Source organism: Onychomys torridus, chromosome 15, assembly GCF_903995425.1.
Source record: "Onychomys torridus chromosome 15, mOncTor1.1, whole genome shotgun sequence".
In the NCBI taxonomy this organism is placed as follows: domain Eukaryota; kingdom Metazoa; phylum Chordata; class Mammalia; order Rodentia; family Cricetidae; genus Onychomys; species Onychomys torridus.
In genome coordinates this window covers 8,460,602-8,482,627 of record NC_050457.1, presented here as the reverse complement: position 1 = coordinate 8,482,627, position 22,026 = coordinate 8,460,602, and the positions used below count along the sequence as shown (strand labels likewise).

The following is a 22,026-nucleotide window of genomic DNA, read 5'->3' as shown; positions in this document are numbered from 1 at the left end:
CTCTGGTAGAAATCCACTGCTCTGGTGCAATCTGCAGCAGCTGACCAGTAGGTGAGAGAGACCTGCCTTCAGGCTGCACCAACAAGCCTCCCCCCAACTTGATTCTGTTACCCCAAGACCTACTCTGACACCCATCCCCACCTACCTCATCATCCTCCCTATGGCCACCTATTCCTGCAACCCCAGCAGACTCCATAGGCACAGGCACAGCCCACACCAGTCAGAAGAACAGGAGGATCCACTGGATCTAGGCACCCACACCCCCACAAACCTCAGCTGAGACACCCTACTGGACCTGAAGATCTGCCAGTCACCAGAACCCTTGGCCATTCAGGCTAGATGACAACAGAAAACAAATAACAAAGGAACAAAACAACCATCCAACAAAGACACCACAAGAATCAATACCCAGACCAATTATCATCCCAAATCCAGATGAACAAATGCCAGTGTAAGAATACATTCAACAACAGAAAGGGCAATATGGCATCACCAGAACCTGGTGATCCTACAGCAGCAAGACCTGAACATTCAACACAGCTGAAGCACAAGAAAATGACCTTAAAATAATTTTATAAAGATGTTAGAGGCCATTAAAGAGGATATGAAAAATTCCCTTAAAAAAAATCAAAGAAAAGACAAACAAAAAATTGGAAGAAATCAGTAAATCCCTTAAAGAAAGCCCCCCCCCCCCCAAAGTGGAAGGAAACAGTTCAGTTCAAGACTTACAAATTGAAATAGAAGCAATAAAGAAAAAAACCAAGGGAATTCTGGCAATTGAAAATCTGGGTAATCAAACAGGAATTACAGATACAAGCAAAGAGATGGATTTGGATGGCTGTTGGTACAATGGAGAAAGCCTTCTGAGAGATGACTTTGCTGAGTCAGCTCAACTTTATTCCAGAGTATAGGAAGTATATAGCATTGGGAAGCCTAGGACAAACCCTAATTTGCATTCATAAGTGGCAGCAGGGTCCTATGGTCCTACAGCAAAGCTCCTAGCACAAGTCTTAGCTACCATCAGGGGAGGCTTCCAGCAGGACACTGCCAAGGGTCACCCTAGAGATAATTCAGGCATCTGGGCTTAGAGACAACTTTCATATACGATCAGTTCTCCGGGGCCAGGGACATTCTCTAGATAAGAACAGGTAGGTAGTAGGAAGTTTACTAGGGATGGAGTCTCCATGTTACCAAGCTTTGAAATAAGCTGCCAGGCCATGACAGACTGTGACCTCTGAGCAGTAAGACCTTCCAACATCTCCCCCTATTTTATTTTATAATGGAGAAGTGTCATCATAAGCCCTGAGGACCTTTTTTTTCTGTTTCAGGAGGGTCCAGGGCCTGGTAGTGAACCATGACCTGATTGGTGGTAATTTTAGCAATGGTGGTGATCTGTTGCTGGAGGAACTGAATAAGGCATGGGACAAGCATCAAAATAAAACAGCATAATCAGAAGACTGATAAAAGGTAGGAGCCAGGAAAACAAGGGGTTATGGAGCCAGGATAAAGATTCCTGGGGCTGATGCCAGGCTAGGGGATCTTTGCATAGAGCTTTAAGGATGTTTACATTTTGTTTCATTAAATTGGACTCATTGACAAAGAAACAACATTCTACTCCCAAGACCAACCACATTCTCTCATGTTCAGCAGTTGTTAGGTCTAGTGCTCTTCTGTTTTGGAGCACAACTCTGGCAAGAGTTATCTGTCACTGGAGGGATTCCAAGCTATCAGTCGTGGATGTCATGGCCTGCACCAGTCTGTCCATGAAGTCTCCAGACAGATGATGTTGCAACCCCAGAAGATCCAAGGGAAATGAGAAGTCCTATTCCTACTGGTAGAGGAAGGAATATCTCTCTTCTTTGGTTTGTAAAGTGGTGCTGCTGCTTCCTCCTCATATAGATAGACCTGTGGAATAATCACAACAGGGGTGCAAACCCCTGGCAGAGGGGTGTCTCTGCAGGGGGTTATCTTTCCCTACATCAAAGAAGAAGTGGGGGGAGTGATGCATGTTGGCTGGGAAAGAGTGATGTCAGTGAGGCATCAGTAAGGAGTAGGCTTGTGACAACTGCAAGCACTAACTGGATGGTTGGACAGCTGGTCAAATAGGAGAATATCTGCCAGGGAAGACCAGGTAAATTTTTTGTGGTCCTGTAGTAAAGGAGAGTGGCCATCCAACCAAAAGCAGTCTACAGATTCATTGCAATCCTCATCAAAATTCCAATAAAATTCTTCACAAATCTTGAAAGGACTATTTTCAGCTTCATGTGGAAGCACACCAGCAAAAACCCAGGATAGCTGACACACTCCTGAATAATAAAAGATTTGCTGGAAATATCACCATCCCTGATTTCAAGTTGTACTACAAAGCTATAGTAATAAAAACAGCATTGTATTGGCACAAAAAAGACACATTGGTGAATAGAATTGAAGACCTAGAGATAAATCCATGTACTTTTTTTATTAAGAAATTTTCTATTCATTTTACATATCAACCACAGATTACAGCCTCTCCCTCCTCTCATCCCCAAGCTTTGCCCCATCTCAACCCCCATTCCTACCTCCTCCAAAGCAAGGCCTCCCATGGGGAGTCAGCAGAGCCTGATACATTCAGTTGAGGCAGGTCCAAGCCCCTTCCCCTGCATCAAGGCTATGTAATTTGTCCCACCATAGGCAGTGGGCTCCAGAAAGCCCATTCATGTCCTAGGGATGGATCCTGATCCTATTGCCAGGGGGCCCTTAAGCAGATCATGTCTCACCTATGCAGAGGGCCTAGTCCAGTCTCATGGAAGCTGCACAGCTATTGGTCCACAGTTCATAAGTTCCACATCTGTCAGAATGGCTGTAATCAAAAACACTGATAACAGCTTTTGTTGGAGAGGATGTGGAGCAAGGGGAACATTCCTCCACTGTTGGAAGTCATTATGGAAGTCACTGTGGTTCCTTAGGAAGCTAGGAATTAATCTACCTCAAGATCCAGCTGTATCACTCTTGGACACATAGCCAATGATTCTATATCCTAATACAGAGATACATGTTAAACCTTGTTCAGTGCTGCTCTATTCGTAATAGCCAGAGATTAGAAGCAATCTAGATGTCCCTCAACAGAAAAATGGATAAAGAAAATGTGGTACATTAACACAATGGAGTATTACTTAGCTGTTAAAAAATGAAATCATGAAACCCACAGGTAAATGGATAGAACTAGAGAAAAAAATCATCTTAACCCATACCCAGAAAGCCAAGTTTGGTAAATATTTGCTTATAAGTGGATATTAGCTGTTAAGTCAGTAATAACCAAACTACAATCCATGGAACCACAGATGTTAGGTATAGAGCAAAGGACTGGGTATGGAGAGCAGATAGATCTCCATGGGAAAGAGAAATAGAACAGTTAGTTATGGATGAATGAGGAGGAAGACTGGAACAGGAGGATCGAGTGAAGAGGAGACACAGAAAAGAGGGAATATGGGGAAAGACAGCTAAGATTAAGGGCCATTTGTGGGTAGTATAGAAACCTAATACAGTAGAAGCTTCTTAAAATATATACATGTAACCTAGGTCCTCATGGCCTAGCCTCCCAAAGGCATCCAGAGGTGCCTCAGCATGCCAGGTAGGTGGGTATCACGATGAGCAAGTATATGGTGGAGAGATGGGAGAGAAAGAGGAGCTTTGAAATGGTTCATACGCTGTGGAGTCAGAACTGAAGACGTAGAGGCAGGGAAGAACAAGCTCATGTGGGTGGCCTGCTTGCCACCCTGAACCAGTGCAATGTCTAGGCCTGGGCTGCTGCCTGGGGCCATGTCTGGGTCTGTGGTTCTACCACAGCCAGGGTCTGTGTTGATGTCTGTGATCCATGTTGCTACCAAGGCCACGGGGATGCCCAGGGTCTGGGCCACCATCTGTTGCCATTTTGGTGTACAAGGGCCGTGCCACTATAGGGGTCATGTTGATATGAATGGCCTGTTCTACAGCTGGGGGACATGATGACATCCAGACTTGAACTGCTGTTGCCAGGGGCCATATGTGGGTCTGTTTCCCTGCAGCTGTCAGAGTCTGTGTTGTGTCTATGGCTTCAGTAACAACTGAAGGCCATGTGGATGATCAAGGTCTGGTCAGACACCTGAGTCAATCTTGGTGTCTGAGGGCCACACTGCTGCCATGGCTATGCTAATCTGGATGGCTTATGCTGCCTCCTAGGACCATGGTGACATCCAGCATAGGGCCATGTCTGGGTCCATGATGTGACACCAGCCTAGACATCCTTCTACTTCATGTCTCATGAGAGAAAAGATGTGATGCTTCCCTCTTTGCATCTGGATTATTTCACTTACTGAGATATCTCCAGTTTCGTCCATCCTATACAAATGCTATTTCATTTTTTTTCAGCTGAATAAAGTTTCATTGTGCATGTATACCACAGTTTTTTTTTCATTTGTCATACATATGCCATTGCATTAATGCATGATGGTATGAAGATCTTAAAGTAAAACCTGTTAGTGTGCATACCAGTTAAAAATATTAATAAGAAAAAATAAAAAAACCCAGAGTCGCTTTGTTTCAATTAATCCCATATTTTACTAGGTGATTATCTTGACAGAAAACATTTTTATTTTTTGCCAGTTCACTTTATTTACCTGCAAAGCTCCTGATATTCAATAAGATGCTAAAGAATATTCTGGAACACATTCTACATTCTACGGATATTCAGAAATAAAGCCTTTATAAGAATAAAATGCACTATTTTCTATAATGTATTTCTATGCTAAATTCATAACTGTTTGCACAATTATAACAATTTTTAGTTACATGAAATAATTTAAGATTAATTCAGTATTTTTATTAAGCTATACAGAACTAGCAAAGGGCAGTTTTCATAATTTCTATTAGCTTTGATTGCTATGAGTGGTCTTATTTGTACAATAGATATTCCTTCCTTAAAAATTTATTTTCATCTTCATTTGTATCCTTATTTGAAATAAAGTTAGAATGCCAGAAAATAAAATTTAATATGTTGACATAATTAATAATAGTGAAAACTAAAATAATTAAATTTTCAATTATCAAAAACTGGTTAAGGTACATACAATGGAAGAGTATTCAGCAATTCAAGGCATTTTGTAAAATACTTACTGACATGGGAGGTTGGTTTGTGCCAAGAAGAGTAGATTTAGAGCGTATGGTTTGAGTTTCTTTCAATGACATACCAGCATCTTACCAGGGTCGTATTCGGATGGCCGTATTGACAGTGATTTCGAATCTTTCGATTGTGCTTCCCTCCAGTGGAAATTGACTATTTTCAAAATATAAAAATATTACAATGATATTTTATTAAGGACAAGAGAAACAATGCAGAAACAGTCCCCCACTCTGCTCCTGTCATGAGCAAGATGCCTAGTTTGTACCAACCTACCATCTTTTGCCATTGAAGAACTGGAAGATAGGATGTGGCATGGTTGGTTTTTTTCTCAAGCCCTGGTTAATCCTATGCCTACAGAATTCTCAGGCTGATTATTTTCTCTCAACCTGCTTGGAGACAGTCATTATCTGATTATCATCTAGTTCTTCAAAAGTTGGCCTTCACTATTGAATATGTACTGATTAACCCTACTGTGCTAGCAGCATGCAACAGATACTCTGTGTGTGTGGGGGGGGGACGCTAAACACCACTGTGTTGGTGTTAAACCTTCTTTGTATTTTGCAGGACACACTTTTAACTTATTTTGAGAACAAAGAAGAAAACCTTTATCTTTACTTGAAACTAAATAATCTGGTATATTTGACATTTCCCCTACATTTGTCATTTTCTGCACGTTTTTAATGCTTATTCTATCATTTGCAAAGGGAAATTAATTGTGTCTCTGTTTCAGAGTTCCTGGAGAAAAGGAAGACATTCTTTTGGTTCAAAAGCATCCACAAAAAGTGGAAAGTTTTTACAGAATCTGAAAAAAATGTTTCTTTGGTTTAAAGATGCTGAACTAAATGTTTAATTTTTAAAATTTATTTATTCTATTTGTCTTTTATATCATGTATCTTGATCCCACTCATTTCTCCATCCTTTTGCATCCACCCTCCGACCCTACACCCCATAAACAAAACAAAATTTAAGAGAAAAAAGAAAAAAAGGGGGAGAGACTTAAAAATCTCATCATGGAAGCTGCAGTGTGACGCAGTGAGTCACGCCATAAACTCCTTTGTCCACATGTCTTTACTTGCAAGTGTTCAATGCAAAGAGTCATTGGTCTGGTTCGATGGCTCTGGTTTCTACTAAACTATTGATGCTGGGCCCTCACTGGGACTCCTCTTGGATATCCCGTTGTTGCCCTGTGTTATGGAAATCCTGCCGCTTTGAGTCTGCAGTTCTGGGATGTTCTGTATGTTAAATGTGTTGCTCTGACTGGTTAATAAATAAAACACTGATTGGCCAGTAGCCAGGCAGGAAGTATAGACAGGACAAGAAGAGAGGAGAATTCTGGGAAGTGGAAGGCTGAAAGACGTGCCAGCTGCTGCCTTGACAAGCAACATGTAAAGATACTGGTAAGCCACAAGCCATGTGGCAACTTATAGATTAATAGAAATGGATTAATTTAAGATAGAAGAACTAGATAGCAAGAAGCCTGCCATGGCCATACAGTTTGTAAGCAATACAATTCTCCGTGTGTTTACTTGGTTGGGTCTGAGCAGATGCAGGACTGGTGGGTGAGAGAGATTTGTCCTGACCGTGGGCCAGGCAGGACTGGAGAAAACTTCAGCTACACTGGGCCCTCACTGGGACTCCTCTTGGATATCCTGTTGCTGCCCTGTGCTGTGGAAATCCTGCAGCTTTGGGCCTGCAGTTCTGGCCCCTTCACATGTTCCAGAAGATCATAGATGGGGTGGATGATGGGTTGGGTCAAGTCATATCTAATTTTTTAAAATTCACTGATCACTTACATAGAGCTAAAGAATAAAGAATTGTCTTTTCCAACATTAGGGGTCTTAACATGAATTATTGTAACTATGATGATAGGGAGAAAATGGCCCCACACTTCTTGTGGGTTTTTGTCTGTTTGTTTTCCAAAATAGTTGTCTCTAGAAGACAACAAAAAAGAATGTAAATACTACATTTTAAAAAATATATATTAAAATTAAAACAACCTGATTGATAGAGAAATATTGTACCCAAATAGTCATAAATAAATTGGTTTGCATCATTCTCACAATAAAAATATAGTTTGAATTAGGGGGCCTAAAGAGCCTCAGCAGATGTATTCAGCTCAGAGTGACCTTGGGAAAAGCCTGGCCTGGCCCTCTCTGAGCTAAACAAGGTTGGCTGCTCCTTCTCTCTACATCGTCTTCAGTCAGTACATGATGACTGGTTAAGTGGGATTGTGCAAGCCCATAACAATGAAAGCTTGGCCTTGATAATCTATCATGAACATTTTGCTCAGCAATCTATTTGCTACATATCTGTATATCTATAGTTATTCTCAAAACACTTGTAAATTTTAAAACATGAAGTTGCACCAGAGATGAAAGCTTATATAACAAACTACTCCACCTTTCTGTTTACAGCCAATTACCGTCTCAATATGTTTCACTTTATATGAATTCATTTATTCTTTCATTCATTCGAATGTGATAATGTAACTATAAAATCATCATTTGCCTGTTTTGAATAACCCAAAATAGCAAATAATTTAAAAATCACTTCCACTTGACTTTAGAATCTATTGCATGCATTGTCTTTCCAGAAAATTTACTTCATAATTATGTTGTGTGAGAGTGAATGAGTTTCTATTTCAAAGTCACACTGAGTTCTGACTGCTGGGTGATGAGGGAAGGCGCCCAGGGTTAAAATATTTGCTATGTTGCCATGGATAATTAGGATTGATTTCCTGTGTCTTTTATTCTAAATTTGATATCACTCTTACCAATACAGGTTGTTGTCTACCTTTTTATCACAACCTCACTTTTGCTTTGCAGAATTTTCAGCGTGTGTGTGTGTTCTCTGCTGGAAGCCGTGTTTTTCACACTCCCCAAGAGCAATAAACTGTGTTTCGGGCAGAGTTACCTGTCACAACACAGAGATAGGAAATCCTTTAGAGAGAGAAATCATACTCTTACAACACTTGTAAAGCATTATTGTTTAGAAATAATTCTATTCATCTCCCCAAACTTTCATCATAAATAAAATCAGGTCATGTCAGCCTAGGTTAAAATGCTCTTAGAGGGCTTGGAGTCTGGCTCATTGGTGAGCATGTACCTACAGCATATACAAGGTCATGGGTTCAAGCACTGAAGGAATTCTCTTCTTGTTTAAGGAATTATGAAATTCACTGACTATCATCCATCATCAAAACTTTGAGTAGCTCGCACACTGCCTGCATGACTCACATTATTCATTTTGTATGTTTTCTCCCTGGTCAGCCCATTCTACCCAATCCATTGATTTTCTTTTGTTTACTTATTCTTATTACTATTGATTGATTGATTTGTTTTAGGTATTTTTTAAAAACTTTTTATTGATTCTTTGTGGATTTCCTCAGAGGTTAAAAGCACTTTTTGCTCTTCCAGAGGGCCTGAGTTGGATTCCAGTACTTACATCTGGCAGCTCACAAATCACCTACTGCTTCAACTCCTGAGGATCCAACACCTCTCCAGAGACACTGGGTAGTCTTCTGTCAGTAGATATGCTTGTACAAATGTGTGGCTCTCTTTTCTTCTTTTATTGTCTACAACTACTAATCCATATCAGTCTGTGCTAGCCTTAAAAAATCCCAATGACCCTTTTCTCACCTGGCATTCATTAGAGTGACATCATCTTTCAACCCTGAGTGGCAATCCCTGAAACACCACCGTGATGCCCAGGGAAGACAGGGCAACCTGGAAGTCCAGCTACTTCCTTAAGATCATCCAACCTCTGGGTAATTAGCCAAAATGCTTCATTGTGGGAACAGACAGTAGACTCCAAACAGACACAGCTGATCTGCATGTCCCTGGGAGGGAAAGCTTGAACCTGATGGGCAAGAACACCATGATGTGCAAGGCCATCCGGGGACATCTGGAAAACAACCCAGTTTGGGATAAACGACTGCCTCATATCAGGGGAATGGGGCTTTGTGTTCACCAAGGAGGACCTCACTGAGATTAGGGAAATGCTGCTGGCCAAGAGGGTGTTGGCTGCAGCCCTGCTGTCACCGTCGCCCTGTCTGAAGCCACTGGGGCAGCCTAGAACAAAGGTCTGGGGCCTGAGAAGACTTCTTTCTTCCAGGCCTTAGGCATCACCATTAAAATTTCCAGAGGTACCATTGAAATTCTGAGTGATGTACGGATGATAAAAACTGGAGACAAAATAGGAGCCAGTGGAGCCACACTGCTGAACACGGTGAGCCTCCCCCTTCTCCTTCAGGCAGATCATCCAGCAGGTGTTTGATAACTGCAGCATTCACAATCTGGAAGTGCTGGACATCACAGAGCAGACTGGGCACTCCTGCTTCCTAGAGGATGTCCGAAATGTTGCCAGTGTTTGTCTGTGGATTGGGTGCCTGACGGTGGCCTTGGTGCCATACTCTATTATCAGTGGATACAAGCAGGTCCTGGCTTTGTCTGTGGAGACTGAGCACACCTCCCCATTTGCTGAAAGGATCAAGGCCTTCTTGGCCAATCCTTCTACATGTGTGACTGCCGCCACCACTGTTGCGTCAGCTGCTGCCGCAGCCCCACACAAGGCTGAAGCCAAGAAGAGTCTGAAGAATCAGATGAGGATATGGGTCTAAGCCACTCAAAGCAACCAGCTCAGCCAGCTTAATTTGAGAAACATGGAAATAAAGACTTAATTCTACTTTTAAATAATTCTAGGCCGGGCGGTGGTGGCACTTGGGAGGCAGAGGCAGGTGGATCTCTGTGAGTTCGAGGCCAGCCTGGTCTACAAAGCGAGTTCCAGGCCAGCCTCCAAAGCTACAGAGACACCCTGTCTCGAAAAACCACACACGCACGCACGTGCGCACGCACGCGCGTGCACACACACACACACACACACACACACACAAATATATATATAATGTCAATTCCCTTGTCAATGTTTAGGATTTTAAGGAAAGCATTCTTGTTATTACTTGACATATGCGCAACATTTAATGCCTATGATTTAACTATTATTTATTTGCACTGTGCATTTCAAGTAAGTTGTGACATTTTCTTTTACATCATCTTATTAATAATGTTTCAAATACATTATGGGAAAAAGTTATCTTTAACCATAAGATAACAGAAAGTTTCAATTATTGTTGCACAAATGAAAATTCAAAATGAGATTAATAAATATATTTGGATAAATAGTTAAAATTAATTTATTCATTTAATACAGTTTAAAGTCCTAGTTACTAGAAAGATAAAAAGATACAGTCTTGCTCCTGAGTGTCACAGGAGATGACAGAGGGAAATGGGCATATAAAGAGTAGACACGCCAAGTTGTAACATGAGCTGATGTATACAGAGAGGGTTGTGCCATAACAGACTTCCCCTCAAATAAAGAACATTATAATTCTCATTCTTCCTATTAAAGTTTTTACAAGTAATAATTCGCAATATTTTTATTTTAATATGGTGGCACACACCCACAATCTCAGCCCTGGAGAAGATAAGGCAAGAAGATATTGAGTTCAACAGTAATTTCAGCCTCAGAGTGAGATCTTACTTCAGGAAAAATCTGCCAATCTTGTGATCTATCAGCATACTTTACTTGAGCCATTAGTGAATAGTTACAATAAAAGATGGACATGTTTCCAATATAGCCCTAGCTTTGGGGTAGAATGCTCAAGTTCTCCAGCTAAAATGGTCTCTCAATATGACTAAACTTAATTCAGTACTCCTAAGAGTCAACCCATAGCTGTGAACACTTCATTTTTAAGTTTCTTATGATGGCCATGTGAATTCCCCTGCTTTGATTTCTATATAGGACTAAAAACTTTCACTGAATGTCTTCTATATGACATTTTTTTATTAGAGAGCAAAAGGAAGCTCACTAAAGATAAGGCGAAATAAGCAAAGTTTATAGAGATGATGAAAGGGTAGAAGAAACACTGGAAATATGTTCTCTTTCTCTCGTCCCCCCTTCCTGCCTTGTTTTCATGTGTGGTATGCATATGTACGCATGTGTGTATGTGGGTACACATTTGAGCTCCAGGGATCCTCCTGTCATCTGTCTTTATAACACTGACTGGGATTTCAGGTGCACGCCATCAAGCCCAGCTTTTTACATGGGTGATGGGGATTTGAACTCAGGTTCTCATGTTCGCATACCAAGTACTTCACCAACAAAGGCATCTCTCTAGCCTCTAATTTGCCCATTTTTCAAAACCACAAAGTTCATTCTGGGTATTAATTAACTAAAGGGCAGAATTTGGCTATTGTAAATTTGATTAGGATCCTGCTTTTCACATCTTACTTATCTCTCATATCACAAATTTATGTTATACTCTGAATTGCTCTTGGTACACCCATAATAACCTCCTAAAGGCCAGCCCACATCCTAATTTTGATCCCTTGTCACTATTTGCCATGGGTACAACAACCATACCATTTAAACATCATCATTTCAACCCTTGGCACGTGATTTGAGACTTACTTTCATATATTTAGTCATTCCTGCAAAGCATACCTTTAAGATTATTTCTTATATTTATATGCTTCAGTGTCTTGTATCAGATGACCCTGTTCTCCTTACCTTATATTATTAATTCCCCCATTTTTGATTCCCCAAGAGTCACTGAGAATATAAAATTTGTGCACTAACTCCAAGAATATGCCCTTGGGTGTAGACCAAAAAGTTTCCACACTATTTAAGCTAGTTCACAAGATAAGAAGCTTTCCTTGTTCTATGCAATGCTATAATCTTCTCGACATACCACCAATATGCTAATTCATAAATTTGTACTTTTAGCTAAGATCCATTTGACCCATGTGCCATACTCATATCCAACTGCCTCCTGGGTTCTTCTCATGTCCCTCTGATGTATAAAATTCAGTGTCTTCAAATGTGACTCATCTTTTCCCAAATCTGTGCCTGCTTCTTTGCTCTTTATCATAGCACATCACACCACCACCATCTAATTAGAGGCAGAACTGCTCCTTTTATCTCCCTCACCTAATCAACCAGAACATCTGATTCTGTCGTCAGGATGTCTTTTTTAGTACCTCAGTTTTTCCCCCAGCCTAATGATTGTCAACTTTGCTCAGGTTCATATTAGCCCCCCCCTCTCTCTCATCTCTCTCTCTTCTCCTTCCCTCTGTTCTTTCCTCCCTCTTTCTCTCCTTTCCCTCCCTCCCTCCTGCAGCTATGAACTGATTTCTCCTGACTCTAGAGTGATTTTTTGTTATTATTACATATTTAATTATTTGTGGTGTGTGTGTGTGTGTGTGTGTGTGTGTGTGTGTGTGTTCAGAGGTGAGTGCACACCTTGGTGCTCTGGTAGTGAGAGGACATCTTCTCTCCTCCCACCACATAGATCCTGGGGATTGAACCCCGGTTCTCAAGCTTGGCAGCAAGTCCCTTTACCTACTGAGTCTTCTGTCTTCAGCTTTTGTCTTGAACACTATGGTCCATGAGTCCATGAAAATAACCCCACAACAGTTTAGGAAAAATTTAAAGGTATTTGTTAACTAGAAATCAGAAAGCAATTCCTGAAACCAAGTAGGTACTGGAGGTTTTAGTTGCCTAAGGCTAGTGTGAGTGTACAGATGTTACAATGTAAATACAGCCTATGAACTCACACAGAAATTATCTTAGTTGAAAATGCATGTAATTCACACAACTTGCCCTAGCACTGTAGGCAGGCAAACACTTTACACTAGAAGCCCCTTAGCTCCTCCTCTCTTCATCTTCCTTTCCTCTACCTCCTTCTTCTCTTCCTGCTCCTTTTTTTCATCCATATCTGCATCAGCAGCATTCCTCCACTGCTATAGCCCCAGCTCTACTCCATGCCAGTTTCTTAACTTCCTTCCTTGATGGAGTTTTTTGTTATTGTTTTTTATCTATGCTACAGCTTTTTGGTTTTTTTCTGGATTGTCATCCATATCCTCCTGCCTTTAATTATTTATTATTATATTTATTTATCTATTCACTTTTTTGTTTTATGAGATGGTGCTTTACTGTATAACCCTGCTTATCCTTGAACTCAAAGCATTCCTCGTGATTCAGCGTCCTGACTTCTGGGATTATAGGCACATACTACCATGCCCAGATTCCCTCATTTGATTTGGTGAAATATTTGAATTTGGAAGTTTTGTCAGGTCAAAAGAGGTGTCGAGTATAAGATGAGAAACTTCAGTACCTGATCTGTGTGGCTGCTTTCCAACTTGGCGCAAAAGTTTTTTGTCTTGGTCCTTCCAATAAAATCAACATCAAATCTAAGATTATGTTCACTTCTCCGCTGTGTGAAAATCTTGTCTGCAATCATATATCTCTTTGTATAATGAAAATTAAGTTTAACATGGTTCTGGGAATTTCTAAGAGTGTTGGGGCAGGAGCAGCTCCTGTTTGTATAGTCTTTTACAGTTTACAAGATACTTTTATACATGAGAGTACTATGAAACTCCAAAACGACAAGCATGACACTCTTCCTGTCTTCTCCTGTAGTATTTCACATATGACCATGACCAAGAATCAGAGTGATGGGAAAGGAGAGAAAACACATGTTCCTGAGGTTTGACCTAAGCAGACCATCTTGTGTGTTGCTGGAAGGTTTCCTGGGGAGCACTGACTCCCCACTCTGTACATAGATGGGCCATGTAATTATGGTGCTTAGACTGTCTATGCTGATCTTTGAAAAGTCATGTTTAGTAGAATCTAAAAACCCTTTTTTTTTGTTTGGGAACTACTCAGTCTGGAAAATGATCTTGCTGTGGCTTTCCACTACTTGTAGCAGTAATTTCATCCTTTAGTAGTAAGCTTTCAAATATGTCTTTGGAGGAAAATGGGAAAAGGGAAGAAATTCTACACCCCAGTGAGTAAGTCCGAAATTATGAAAAATGAATGTAACATAACTGCTAGAAAAGGTGTAGAATTATGAGCAAAACTGTGTCTTTTTCTAAAAAGTTTAACTTATTTTTTTTGTGAAGAATTTATAAAAGACTGAGGGGAATAATCCTCTCTGCCTGCTTTCCAGTGATTTCAAGCTCTTTGGTTGAAGTTATCTGATATTTTAGTAGACAAACTCGGGCCTTGGATTCTCCACTATGTCCAGAATCCTGCTTGCCCCAAAAGCATGGACATATGATAAATATGGGCCAGAAGACAAAGAAAGCTCTGAAGGCCATATGCCCCTATTTCTAAATGATAAAACATGTTAGCTCAAGAAAACCCACAGGGCTTCTTTTTAAATTGCAAATAGAAGTTGTGATCAGACTCACTGGGTATCACTCTCTGAGTACAGGCCCTACTGAAGTTTGGAAAAGCGTCTATGGTGTACATACAGAGGTACACCTGCTTCCAGAAGACTAACCCAGCCAGTTGCAGGATCTCCATGGGTCCTTTGGCACTGGACTCACAGCCACAGTGATTCCAAATGCCGACTAGACATTGTTCCCGAATGAGGCCACACACACAGCTGTAGAACCTCGTCACAGTACTGAAGGAAGCCTGTTGTGCCACTGGAAACTCTTTGCACTCACACATCACCACCGACGGCTCACATCAAGCCTTCCACAATTTCCCACTTTCACTTTTATTGTCTATTCTCTAAAGGGAGATCTTTTGAAAAAGGCAAAAGTCATAACTACCTGCCAATGCATTCCTATTGAATTCAGAGTAAAGTCAATAAATAATCTTCAGTAGAGCCTACACAGAACTATGTAATGTAGACATTGGCTATTGTGGTGGTTTAAGAAATGTCCCCATAGCCTCAGGTTTGAGCACTTGGTCCCTCCTGGATAGTTCTGTTTGGGAAAGTTTAGGAGGTATAATTTCGTCCTAAAAGATGTGCCATCTTGACAGGCTCTGTGCCCACACTGCTATTGACACGGAGGGAACAGAGAACACGGAACTCACACCAACAAAGTCAATGCAACGTTAACTAACATTTAGGCATCTCAGAGTATAGGTGTTCCATTAGGGAGTGTGAGATACAGGGAAATCAGGATAAGAACATACAAAACAATTCAGCAATATGTACCTCAAAGGAGCGCTGCTGCTTTGGGACCAGCACCCCATATGTATGAGAAACTTCTGCCTATTGAATGGTGAGATTGTGATTGTGAATGAAAGGGATTCATTGAACTTCAGAAGGTATTTTTCTTAGTTATTTTGTTTATATAAAAATTGAAAATAAAAAAAAAAAACACATAAAATTAGAATTGAAACAACCGCCCATTTTCCTGCTCAAAGCAAAGAATTGGTTTGGAAAACAAACAACAAATCAGACCTTACACAACTGATCTTGGATTTAGTTTTCCAACCAGAAGGGTTTTGTTCTTGCAGGCTTGTTCCATTGCCATAACAACATCAGACACTGTACAGATGTCATATGAGAACCAATGCAGGGTTTGTATCAAGAGCTTGCCTGACGTTCAGATTGCTCCATATTTTCCTTCTTGATGTGGCCTGACTACAGCATCATAAAGCTAAGTGGTCAAAGTTTTTGGGAAGCTGAACCAGGAGAATGGTGACCTTAGGGTTTAGAGACTCAGCTAAGTTTACTTGGCCACTAGTTTTGCATTTGCTCCTACTCAGTGTTACATTTTTGACTGGAGTCTCTGTGTCCTGTTAACTTTCATGACAAGCAGCTGTCAATCAGGCAGTTTTGAAACACGATACTCTGAAAGCGTGAGGACACAAGGTCAACACATACTCTCCCCTTGGGATAAATGCTGCCCAGAAGACACCAGGCATGTCAGTTGTGGTAAATCCATCCACATTTCCATAAAGCAACATTTTATCCAAAGAAACTGTCGAAATAAACTAAATTGCCATTGAGAATCTATTAGCAATACCACATCTGCTTCCTAAAATGGAGTTTTGCCCTTTTTTGGCTTTGACTCTGAGCTCTGGAGTCCCCACATTTCTCATAGAGTTATGTACAGGCTTGTGCTGTAGTGCATGTTACCTTAAAGATCACCAGTGAGCTCACACCAACATTTCTATTATTTCAGAATATTTATTCAATTTCAAAATGTTTATTTTCCTAAATTTAAACATATTTAATATGCACAGGCAATTAAATCCTTTAATATCATTTTCTAATGGGCTGACTATAATGAGTTTATTCTGTAGGAAAACAAATGGAAACATTACAAACCAGTTCATTTCTGTTTATATGGCCTATAAGAAAGATTTATTTGAGGTAAAGAGAAATTGCCTTCAGAGAATTGGTGAATGAGTTTCATTTTCAGTATAATATCAGAAAGATAATAGTAATAGTTACATGCAAAGGCCTTTTATTGGGGTAAGAGAATTCATAAATTTTTTCAATTGGATCTTTTTTTCTTCATGAATGACAAAGATCTGTGGAATGCTATTGTCTCTGTCACATTCTGTTGACTGTATACCTAAATTTCTTTTCAGCCTAGCATCAGAAGTTGAATTGATAACACAAACTGTCTATTATCCTGGGCACCAATTTATGTGATCTACAAAAAATATTTATTCTCAAACAACATGTATTCCATCATAGAATTCCCATAGAATGAAAACTTTACATTTTAAAAATAAGAGATCAGGAGTTGCCTGTTAGCTTATTTTACATCTAGACATTTGAGTTTAATTAGTTTGAAGCTTATTTCTTTCTTGAGTTTTTTCTTCCCTCCCTCCCTCCCTCCCTCCCTCTCTCCCTCCCTCTCTCCCTCTCTCCTTTCTTTATCCTTTCTTGTTTTAAATTGATGGCCCCTAATCCTCCTGTATTCATATGCCAGGAGATGGGATTACACTCAATCCAAGATTTCTTGTTGATTGCATAAACTTTAGTTTAAAAAAAAAAAAAAGACTCATCTCTGCATTTTTGACTGTTTGCTTTGTTGTGTTGTGGCTTCAGGAAATGAAGCCAGGGACTTGCACGTGGTAGGGAAGTACTCTACCAGTGACCAGTAGCCACCCTTTAGCTTTGCATTTGAATAAAAGCCTGCAAATTTTAACAAAAATGCCATAATAATTGTTTCAATAAATGAATTCCACCTTCAGGTTTATCGGACTGAAACAATGGATAAATTAGTTTATATTTAAAATCAACATTTTGTCTGCTGACTCTAAGATTGTGAGACCTAAACCTGGAACTGCCACAGTGACAATTCTTTAAAGAATCTGGGGTCAAGGATATTCCATTTGCCTCTCTGTTGCCACCACTCTGGTTTGCAGTTCTATTAAAAATCGATGCAATAGAAATCACCCTACCTGCTGCTTTTCTCCATACTGGACAAGTTGCTGCTGAATTTCACCTTCAGTACTCTAGGGTTCTAGATATTATTTGTTTTTGTACTGGAAGGCTAGTTTAGAGAAAGCAAAAATTGCAATAATTGTGGAAAATGCGAATTAAATTATTTTCTGATGTAATAATATATTGGAATTGATTTTCCCTGGTAAAGAGAAGACAATTGTAATAGTTCAAAGAAGGGAATTTAATCCATAGTTTTTCCCAAATTCAACTTGCAAAAGAACACATTTGAGCTGCTCCTAGCACCCTCAGACTCCGCACTGAGTACACAGCAGATTCTAGAGAAAAGCCAGGAGTGAGCAGGATGGAAAGTCCTGACTGACGTGCAAATGATGGCACCCCTTAAGCTCTAATTGATGTTTTCAGAGAGTCATACAACATCCAGTTCTTTCTACCTTGTGAACAAAAACAGTCATTACTCTCTCTTAAAAGATGAGAATCACCTTGCTGACTTAGGCCTGTTCACCCATAAGCTCATTTTCATGAGAATATATGAAAGTATGTTTGCAGTTACCACACTTAGAATTCAATTTGATTAATGGTATCAAAATGAAGTTGACAGTTATACCTAGATAGTTAGTGTTTTGGCTCTCCAAAATATGACAGTGGTGCAGAGACATAATAGGCATCAGGAAGGATATTGTATACTGAAACACTTCCATCGAGAACCCTCTTTGGTGGGGAACAGAGAAATCCCCTTGACTTCATGTTTCCATGTTCTCTCTGGAGGCAGACATCAATGCCAGTTTCAACATCCTACATCAGTGCTCTTGAGAAGACCTCAGAGCTGCCTCAAGTGCATATTTCCTGGCCACCAATGTCTTTCCAGTAAAATACCCTGGAGTGAACAGGCTTCATTATGGCCTTGGCAAAACACCAGTGTGGACCAGCTGCATCTGGGACTGCTCAGTCTCCTGCCCATCTGAGAGGGAGAGAAGTCTTCAGTCTTCCTCTACAAGTTTTCGTTAACTCTCTTCTAATCTATAGCATTAATTCTTGGACTTTTGGGAAAACAGAGTTGTCTAATCCGAAAATCTTAAAGCTAAACATCTTTCTTTTCAAATCTACTTCTGGAATCTGTGGCCTTTGAAAGTAACATTCACAGAGATTTAAAATGTTCACTGGTTGTACAGAACAAGTGAATGGTGCAAGTTTCCATCTATTACCTGTTATCTGAATGCACCAAATTAGCTAGGGGGACTGACATGGGGGGCAGGGTGGGAATCTGTTACTTCAGTTAGATTTACAGGGAGTCCTTGTAAACAGGGTGCTAAAAAGTGTGTTGAATTTTTTTTAACCTTTTGTGACACACAACAGAGCTGTGAAATCAGTGAATTAAATAGTTCCAGTCCCCTGGGCACACATGAGCAATGGCAAAATAGACAGCACCCATTATAACATTACTGTTATGGAGCAGATGGACAGTTCCAGGTTCAGTCCTTTGTCCTTACTGCAGAATGGCTCTGGACTGGGAAAAGACTGTAAATTTTCTCAAAAGAGATGAATAGGAATGCTGTTAACCTTTTTCCTATAAGAAAGAAGAAGAAGAAGAAACCTGGAAAAAGCCCAAGTTACACATTTTGCAGCTCTGACTGCTGTTCTTCGGCGTTGCTGTAAAACATCTGTAGGTGGTTAAGCACTTCCCACCTCTTTTCCCAAATGGAATAGCTCATTCCCAGCATGCTGTCCAATGCCTGCAAAGACATATGTTTGCCAAACCAGTCCACGACCATATGTGTGCCACAGTTTAGCCACAGCACACGGCATGTGAGTTGATTGGCTTAACTCACAAGATGCAGAATGGAGATGCAGGCAGGATCAGAAATTGAGAAGGAAGGAAAAAGAGAAAGGAGGAGAGATGAGTTTTATTGGACTTTTCGAGCGCGCTCACTTACTTTGCAGTCAATGTTGATGAGAAAATTTCCAGTCATGTCATTGTAGTTTTCCTACTATTAGATATTTTCAATGATATTGAACATCAAGAAAATCCAAGTACAAAATAGATGAGCCAAGTCTTTGAGATGTTTGGATTTCTAATCATCTTGAAGCTTATTCATATGATAAATGACAAATTTATCTATGAGACAAACCATTTGAGTTCAAATGCTAATTTCAGAATCAGGGAAGCTTGGCGTATTTTGAAAAATTTCAATATAGAATCTTAAGTGCAGTATCCTCTTGCTAGAACTGACAAATAATCCTGTCCATCAAAGGGAAAAAAATCACAACCTTTTATATAATCTTTAGATCTGTTTAAAAATTTATGAACTTTAAAATATTCTTCAGAGTAATAAAAAACTTTAGCAAATAAAAATCAATTTCTCTATATTGTTCAAAAATTTCTGTTCTGCACATTAATTAAAATATTTAAATAAAGATATCAACAAAATGAATTACTGGTCATGAATGTCTTCTAAGTGTTAACACACAAAGATTAATAATATGGTATCACTAGGTTTTGTTTTAAAAGGACTTAACTAAGGTAAAAATAACATAACTCCTTCAAAAAGTAAAGAATACAATATAGTTATCTAATGTGAAACTAGTATGATTAATGGGTCATTATAATACAAAATATGGGAGAATTTGCCAAGTTTCATCTGTCCTCCTTTTTCCATCATCCAGAACTATTTATAATCAGTTTACAGATTTAGAAATAGCTTCAAAATAGCTGGAATGTATCACTGCAAGCAGCTCTCATATGTCCCCACTGGCTTTATATTTTATCTTTTGAAAAGAAGCTGATACTTAATAAGTTTAACCTCTTACTTTCAATCTCATATTACCAGCTACAAAAATAACAGAGAAAGTTCTACTTCTGCTCTGGCATGTTGCAGTGTTGTCATGGATACACAAGCAGGGTGCATCCCTTCCACCAGTAAGGAAGCCAAAAGCATTTTGTAGAACACATTAATCTGTAGTGTTGATGGCTGCAGAGAACCTTAAGAAAACAGTTTGTGGGTTTAAAATAATACATATTATCAGAAGAAAAGAAAGCCAGAGATTCAGGTACCTTTTACATGTGTCGAACAATTTTGGAGAAATTTAAAACTATAATTTCTGTTCTTTCCTACTTTCATACTGTGTAACAATTGTTATAGTGTTAATAGATGCTGCTGTTAAGATGATCAGTTCCTTTTCTGTGGTGCTAATAGTACTCCATATGTGCTGAATCTTCAGACACAGCAGAGCAGTGTCCTTTGTCTTTCATTTATGTCTTTTTGTGGATATTTGGAAGATCACTGTTCATGTCACTGCTTTTAATGGTGTTTCAGGATTTCTTTTTTCTTGTTGTTTTGCTTTGTTTTGTCTTTTTCCCTCTTCTTTTTATTGCCTTCAAAGCCAATTCTGCTATGCATTCCAGAAAAAAATGTTATTTCATTACAATGAAGAAAGATTCACTTGATAATAGGAAATCGGTGTCTTACAATGATGAAGGGATGGTGATTCAAACCTTTATCTTTATATTTCAAAACATAGAAGGTAGGAAAGGCACATACAGAACTGAGATGCAGTTCTATGCACTAAATTTAGAAGAAATAAAAGTCTGTTCCACAATGCATTTTTACCAACTCCTAGTAAGGGAACAAACTTATACATTTTTTAATATGTTCAGAGATGTCTGCAGTGGGCCATTATGTTGGAGTGTGTCTGTGAAAAAGCATATACACATTCTCATTTGGGACACTTCTCTTTCACATCGGCATGGGAAGATCTCAAAGCAACTATGTTTATACATATTGGATGATTGTTTACCCCTTAAAAATATATTAATGTAAACTCTCCTTAAGATAGTATTTAAATCCAGATAAATTGGGGGAAATATTATGTAACAGCCAAGAATTGCTGTCAACTATTAGATTAAAACAGTATGTGTTTTATGCTACTTTAAATTTTCTTTCTCTAAATCTTCCAGAAAAGTACAGTTGATCTGGGATATTAGATATAAGAAATACAGTTACTACCCTGATGAAGGCAAAGATTTACTTGAAGTACAGATCCAAGTCAAAAAGATTTCACAACAAATTTGTATCTGTGCAGAAACTACATGAAGAGATACAGCCTCGTTACTAGCAACCACAAATGGGGTTTTCTCAGTTTAATCTCTCTCAAAAGCTGCTGGACACAGGCCTACCTGGGAACCACTGCAGCCTCTTGTGGGGACTGTCTATTTCCATTCTCCAGATACATGATTCCCACTTTCTCAATTATTTTAACAATTGCAAGAGAGCGGGGCTCTAAAATTCAAGTTCAGTATACAGAGAGTTAATTTAAATTTGATAACAAATGGCTCTGCTTTTGAAATGAATGCAGCCTGGCAACTTCAACAGGGAGCCCTTCAGAGGGCCTCAATTATGTATGCAGCTTCTTTGAGAAATAGTTTCACACATCTGACCCAAGGACCACTATGTTGTTGCCATGAAATAAAACTGTACGTCTGCATTGTTTCATTTCTGGACCCTCTACACACTGCCAGACTCACTCCCCCACTCTGCACATGCATGTACACACGCTCACTCAAGCCCCTTTATTATTGTGCTGCTTGTGTTTTTCAGGTAAAGTGAATGTATCAATATAATTGCCACATACATAATGGCCCCTGATTACTTTTATTTGCTATAAAAAA

The 22,026-nt window shown here is 39.5% G+C and overlaps 1 pseudogene; it reads left to right on the top strand.

The window, feature by feature from the left end:
* The first annotated feature begins 8,609 nt into the window (after window positions 1–8,609).
* Window positions 8,610–9,847, top strand: LOC118596430 (annotated as a pseudogene).
* The last annotated feature ends 12,179 nt before the right edge of the window (window positions 9,848–22,026 follow it).